General features: G+C 43.5%; 1 protein-coding gene across 2 annotated transcripts in view; it reads left to right on the forward strand.

Annotated features, from left to right (window-relative positions):
• LOC128689421 (ankyrin-2) overlaps window positions 1–7,486 on the forward strand; it is a 989,227-nt gene that overhangs the window by 376,701 nt on the left and 605,040 nt on the right. The window lies entirely within an intron of this gene.

Below are 7,486 nucleotides of genomic sequence, written 5' to 3' on the forward strand. Positions count from 1 at the left end.
GACATATGGAGGTTTGTGGGTAATCTCTAATGCACGGAAGGAGCGTGATGAAAAGTCTTGGTCCCCTGCACATGCTTTATATTTGAAGTATTTGCACCATCTGCCAAGCCTCTTTTGTTTTCCAGTGGAGTAATTTCTGTTTGGGGGTTTGAGACCAAACTATCCAGAATTTTCCGTCTCGCTTGCATTTCAAGGAGTACAAGTCAAGGGACTTCAGACATCTGCAACAGTTCAGTTGCTTGACTGAATGTATACGAGCAGTGAAGGCTCTCTGTACGTTTCTTAGTTCTGCATTTGCTCCTCCAGTGAAGGGGGTCATAAATACACAGTGATATTCCAACTTAGAAAGGTCAGTTCTTGTTTTGAATGTTCAAGTTATCCAGACTTCATTTTCCTTACAGTTGCGATAGTAATGTTGGTACTCCTTGAGTATGATATCTTCTGACATCGTCACTCCCAAGCACAACGAGTACATACAGTTCCAGGACTTCAAGCATTTCCACTAATTTAAGTGTTTGGCTGACTTTATACAGGCAATAAAGGTTCTCTATACATTTTCCAACTCTGCAGTTTCGCCTGTTATAGAAATGTGTTATTAGTGTACAGCAGTTTTCCAGCCTAGAAAGGGAAAGTTACGAATATCAATATTGGCTTAGCATCTCTTGTTTTGAAAGTTCTAGTTATCCAGACTGTCATTTTTATTGTGGCGGCGCCGGTCTCTATAAGACCTTTAACTTAGCATTCTCTCTTTTTTATACTACATTATGAAGTGCCAGTTCATCTGGGGAAGATACTGGTCAACTGACAAGTATCTTCACCAGGTGCCAAATCAACCAGACTGTGATGGATATGTGGGTCATCGGGTTAGCAACAGCCTGGTTGACCAGGCAGGCATCAGACGAGCCTGGCCCAAGGCCGGACTCTGGGAGTAAAAAACCTCTCTGAACTCAGTGTCAAATGCGTGCAGGATTCAAGGTTATTGCCAAAGAAGTTACTGTTGCAGTAGTTTCTTCATTACACATTCAACGCGATCACGCTTGTCCCGAGCTTCCATTAACCTCAAAACAATGGGCAACTTTTTTTTTTTTTGATAGCTGAGGCGTTCAAAATCCGCTGTGTGCAAGTTCCTGTTGGAAAGAAAAGTCGACAATTTGTGGTGTGCTTTACGTCTGGCGGCAGTGAGGACACTGGCCAAGACTTTTCAGTGTTTTCCCATCAAGCACAAGAGGAATTGCTAATAGTCGTCACTGTCTTCAAGAGTGAACGTGACAAGTTCCTGTAGCAAGTTCGTGACCAGCCGGGCTGTGCTTACGTCTGATTGCGTGCAACGAGCACCAGCAATCTTATTGATCAGGGTTTGAGACCGGGCCACGAGGATGATGACCCAGGAAACCAGCAGATAACCTTCAGATAAGATCGCTCCTCAATATTCCTTACATACCTTTGATATACCTTTGAAGAGTTTCGAGAGTTTCTCTACTGTGAGCCCGGCCATGGGCCAGGCTTGTCTGGTGCTTTCCTGGTCAACCCGGCTGTTGCTGCTGGAGGCCTGCTGCCTCACATATCCATCACATCCTGGTTGATCTGGCACCTGGTGAAGATACTTGTCTAGTTTCCTCTTGAAGGCTTCAACACTTGTTCCAGCAGTGTTTCTGATATCTTCTGGTAAGATGTTGAACAGTCTGGGACCCCGGATGTTGATACAGTGTTCCCTTATTGTCCCCACCGCACCCCTGCTCCTCACTGGGTTTATTTTACACTTCCTCCCATATATCTCACTCCAGTATGTTGTTATGGCAGTGTACAGATTTGGGACCAAGCCCTCGAGTACCTTCCAAGTATATATTATCATGTACCTCTCTCCCCTCTGCTCCAATGAGTACATGTTCAAGACTTGCAGGCGTTCCCAGTAGTTTAGGGGCTTTACTGGCTCAGTGTGAGCCGTAAACAATCTCTGTATTTCTTCCAGCTCCGATATTTCTCCTGCTTTGAACGGGGTCGTCAGCACTGAGTAATATTTTAAGTGAGGGAGCACTATCGATTTGAAGAGTGTCACCATCGGCATTATTTCCTTTGTTTTGAGAGTTCTCATTACCCACAGTAATATACGTCTAACACACACCTAACTAATAACAATGAGTGCTTTTAGCTGTAAGTGGATTAAGTTACACTTGCAAGTGAATTTAATACAGATTAAGAAGTAGAATAGCTACTTGGAGGTTTAATGACCCAAATCTTAATTAAGAGTACAGATGGGGTGCCAGTACAAATATATGAACCAGAAAAGTGTGTACGGTGGTGGTGGGATGTACCGGTGTACACAAGGTGTCACACGTGTATAGTGAAAGTTGTGCATGCAGCGAGGTGCTGGCTGCCTGCCTGCAACCATCACTATGTCTGCTCGCTGTCTCACTCGTGTGAGAGAGGCAGACGTTAGTGGAGGAGTCTCTCATCCTCTTGTTATGATACTGGTTACAGATCAAGACTCCTCCTCCTCCTCCTTGTCAGCCTGGTCTGCTACTTGTCTCCTCGTCTGCTTTGACATCTTTATTATTATTATTATTATTATTATTATTATTATTATTATTATTATTATTATTATTATTATTATTATTATTATTATTATTTAAAGGAAGTTGTTAAACCATTAGGGATTATATAGCGCCTCTGGGAAGGAATCCAGTGAAAGGCAAGGATATACTGTTCAGACATTTACAATATATACACTGTCAACATCCCCTAGCTATTTTACATGAGTGATTATCCAGCTGCAGTCACGCAAAATATCCAGCACTCAGCAGGTGGAGGTGGCTGCTCCTCCAGTTCCCTGGGAGAACTGAAGAACTCAACAACACCAGCACACAGATATCCTGAGTTGGAGGAGAAATATTGCGGGATTAAAAACTACTGACAAAAACAAAAGGAAATTAAATGTATGTGCATGTTGAATGTAAATAGATCTTTGTAAGATTTACCTATTTTCCGTTGTAATATTTCCCTGTTACCTGTTGTAAAATTTCCCTGTTACCTGTTGTAAAATATACTTAAGAGTACCTGATATTTACAGTAAATAACCCCCAAAAACACTCGCTACATTATTCACTAATTAAAGTTTGATCGTCTCTTTTTTGTGTAAAGAAAAATGTTTTTCTTTATGTGATTTATACACCATAGAGAAATTAGTCATAAAAAGTGAATATATTAGGTACATGTGTTCGTTAGTATTGTTTCTTGTTTCTGGTGGAGCAGAAATGTCAGTAGGTACCTGTGTAAATGATGTATGGTGTGGAGGAAGTAGTGCCTACCAAGGGTGTCAGTAGGTACCTGTGTAAATGATGTATGGTGTGGAGGAAGTAGTGCCTACCAAGAGTGTCAGTAGGTACCTGTGTAAATGATGTATGGTGTGGAGGAAGTAGTGCCTACCAAGGGTGTCAGTAGGTACCTGTGTAAATGATGTATGGTGTGGAGGAAGTAGTGCCTACCAAGGGTGTCAGTAGGTACCTGTGTAAATGATGTATGGTGTGGAGGAAGTAGTGCCTACCAAGGGTGTCAGTAGGTACCTGTATAAATGATGTAAGGTGTGGGGAAGTAGTGCCTACCAAGGGTGTCAGTAGGTACCTGTGTAAATGATGTAAGGTGTGGAGGAAGTAGTGCCTACCAAGGGTGTCAGTAGGTACCTGTGTAAATGATGTAAGGTGTGGAGGAAGTAGTGCCTACCAAGGGTGTCAGTAGGTACCTGTGTAAATGATGTATGGTGTGGAGGAAGTAGTGCCTACCAAGGGTGTCAGTAGGTACCTGTATAAATGATGTAAGGTGTGGGGGAAGTAGTGCCTACCAAGGGTGTCAGTAGGTACCTGTGTAAATGATGTAAGGTGTGGAGGAAGTAGTGCCTACCAAGGGTGTCAGTAGGTACCTGTGTAAATGATGTAAGGTGTGGAGGAAGTAGTGCCTACCAAGGGTGTCAGTAGGTACCTGTGTAAATGATGTAAGGTGTGGAGGAAGTAGTGCCTACCAAGGGTGTCAGTAGGTACCTGTGTAAATGATGTATGGTGTGGAGGAAGTAGTGCCTACCAAGGGTGTCAGTAGGTACCTGTGTAAATGATGTAAGGTGTGGAGGAAGTAGTGCCTACCAAGGGTGTCAGTAGGTACCTGTATAAATGATGTAAGGTGTGGAGGAAGTAGTGCCTACCAAGGGTGTCAGTAGGTACCTGTATAAATGATGTAAGGTGTGGAGGAAGTAGTGCCTACTAAGGGTGTCAGTAGGTACCTGTGTAAATTAGGTATTGTTGCTTGTACTCTCTCTTTTTCCCTTCGCTAAAATTTGTATAACTTTTGTTGGAGAATAAAAGTCACAATACTGTACTGGGACAGTTAACAAGTGACTCACAATACCTCATGCTTTCTTCTCTCTCTTTCTCTCTCTCTCTCTCTCTCTCTCTCTCTCTCTCTCTCTCTCTCTCTCTCTCTCTCTCTCTCTCTCTCTTCAACCTTCCTGACATTTCTTTTCTCACCGTCCTTTCTTCCTTCCCCGTGCTTGCGACTTCTATTCCCTTTATGCTTGCACCATTTCCTCTCGCCTTTTTCCCACATTTCCGCCTCCCATACTCTTTCCTGTCTTCCTCCCATTTTACCTCTTTATTTTCCTCCACCTACTTATCCTTTCTTTTCTTTTTCTTCTTCTTGTTCTTCTTCTTGTTCTTGTTCTTCACCTTTATCCTCTTTTTCCCCGTTGCAACACTGAAATCACTGAGCAGTGAAGGTTCTCTGTACATTCTTTAGACCTGCGGTTTCACCTTCCTTGAATGGTGTTGTTGGTGTTCAGTAGTATTCCAGCCTAGAGAGAACAAGTGAGGATCTCACCTTCAAGGATCATAACAGTGCGACTATCACATCTGCCAGGAAAATGTAGGATGGATAATGACAAGTTTCAGAACAGGGGATGCCAAGTTAATGATAATTCTTTTTAAGTCACTTGTTCTCTCTAGGTTGGTATATTGCTGTACATCTCCATTCAAGGCAGGTGAAATCGCAGATCTAAAGGATGTACAGAGAACCTTCACTCCAAGTATTAGTTCGGTCTAGCACCTTAATTGCTGGGAACGCTTGGAGTCACGACCTGTACTCCATTAAGTGCAGGCGAGAGAGATACATCATAATATACACCTGGAAAATCCTAGAGGAACTGGTCCCAAATTTTCACACAAAAATCACTCCCTACAAAAGCAAAAGACTTGGCAGATGGTGCTACATACCCCAGTGAAAAGCTGGGGCTCCGTGAGTACACTAAGATAAAACACTATAAGTATCCGCGGCCCAAGACTGTTCAACAGCTTCCCACCAGTTATAAGGGGAAATGCCAATAGACTCCTGGCTACCTTCGAGAGGGAACTGAACAGATACTTGAAGTCAGTGACCAAATAGTCGGGCTGAATTGCGTGCTGCCAACAGTAACAGCCTGGTTGATCAGGCCTTGATCCACTGGCAGGCCTGGCCAAAGACTGGGCAACCGAACGTCCTCCAGGTAGTGGTGGAGTGGAAGTGAGGGAGGTAAATGTGGTGGAGTGGAAGGTGGGTAGCAGTGGTAGAGAGGAGGTGGCTGGGAAGGGTACAGTCCATGTCACGTGAGGCAGAAGTGGTGGGCAGCTCTTGAATGATGTCACCGTAAATAGGATAGAGTTTCTGTCTGTGGTTAAATGTCGGGTCACTTGCGTGCTACACACCTCACAGGACCGACTCTGGACTTCTCAATGATTTTACTACGGGTTACAGTGGCTTGTGTGTGTTAGTTCCATCCAGGGAGGTACCTTGATGCCAGTAAAGTGCTCCTCATCTGTGGAGTTAAAGCTAATCCCTCACCTTCATTGGTTCAGACCTCATTGCCTCCGTTTCTCCAGAATGAAGTGTGACGTGGAAAGTACTTGAGAGCCCAGTTTCAAATCTACACACTGCCATAACAACATAATGGAGTGAAAGGCATGGGAAGAAGTGTGGATTAAAGTCAGTGTAAAGCAGGGACGCAATGGGCACAATAAGAGAGCACTGTATCAACATCCGTGGTCTCGGACTATTCAGCATCTTAGTAGAAGATATCAGAAACACTGCTGTCACAAGTGTAGAAAATTTTCAAGAGAAAACTGAACAAATATATTCACCAAGTGCCAGATTAACCAGGCTGTGATGAATATGTAGGTCAGCAACAGCAACATATGTGGGTCAGCAACAGCAACATCCTGGTTGACCAGACAAGCATCAGACAAGCCTGGCCTTGGGCCGGGCTCTAAGAGTAAAAAAAAGTTCTCGAAACTCATCGAAGGTATATCAATGGTATTTTACAGGTAGCATGCGTTTACAGCAACGTCATCTTATCACTTTCATCTTGAACACCACACGAGGTTTTCAATGCACTGAAAGGCGAAGTACCAACGTAATGCACAAAGAATTTCCTACATGGTCTTGGATGTAGTGCGAGACAAGCAAAATACCGAGGCAATGTACACAGACGTTGCTAAAACCTTTGGGAAGTGAGATCATGTTGTAATAGCTTACAAAATGAGTGTAAACGGAATAATTGAATAAGTGGGCTGATAGATCTTAAACATTCTAACAACCCAGAACTAACAATCCAAAACAAAAGAGTAATAGTGAAACAGACTAGAAGTATCCACTGTGAAAAACTCGGTACCTCAAGAAGGAACTCGGTAAATTGCTTGAAAAGTAGGATACATGCGTAACAGTAAGGTATCTTTTTTCCGACACGTTTCGCTTACACAGTAGGCTTCTTCAGTCGAGTAAAGATGAGTTTGCAGACGCAGTACAGATATAAAGACGATGTAATCAGTCCATCACCCTTGGAGACGTAGTTTTGAGGTGGTCAGTCCCTCAGCTGAGGGGCTTAGTCTTACTTATCAACTTGTCGTTATTCTCTACCATTATCATATTCAAATTGCCTGAAGCTATTGCTGATCAACCAGGTTGTGGTGTCTACGTCGTACTTCGTGAGGGGCGGCTCCACCAGCATCACTGACACATGACTCAACCCAGAAGTCTGATCTGAGCCCCGGCCCCGGTGACAATGAGCCACGCAACCATTACCAAGAACACACGACGTAGATATTCCGGGAAGTTATACATACACTGGAGTCCGTCTTACCGCGAGTGTCAACAAAAAAATATTTTGCTGCCGGAAAACAATTCTGAAATAAGTCAGGTTTTGGTAAACAAGAGGAGGGTGCCAAGGTGCAGCAGTGGCCTGATCACACCTGTTAGAGACCAAAATATACGTAAAACCTTAGTTAATTAACTACCTTATAGCAACCGTGTGTGCTTGAGGCGATCACTACACCTGCGGATCCTTCCCTGACCAGCCTACCTCATTGATGCCTTCATCACTATGATATAGTCTTGGATGCACTGGATGAAAAACAGACAGAATGAAGATGTAACATACACAGACTTTGCAAAAGCCTTTGACAAGTGCGATCATGGC

This window comes from Cherax quadricarinatus, chromosome 18 (assembly GCF_038502225.1).
Source record: "Cherax quadricarinatus isolate ZL_2023a chromosome 18, ASM3850222v1, whole genome shotgun sequence".
Taxonomy (NCBI): Eukaryota; Metazoa; Arthropoda; class Malacostraca; order Decapoda; family Parastacidae; genus Cherax; species Cherax quadricarinatus.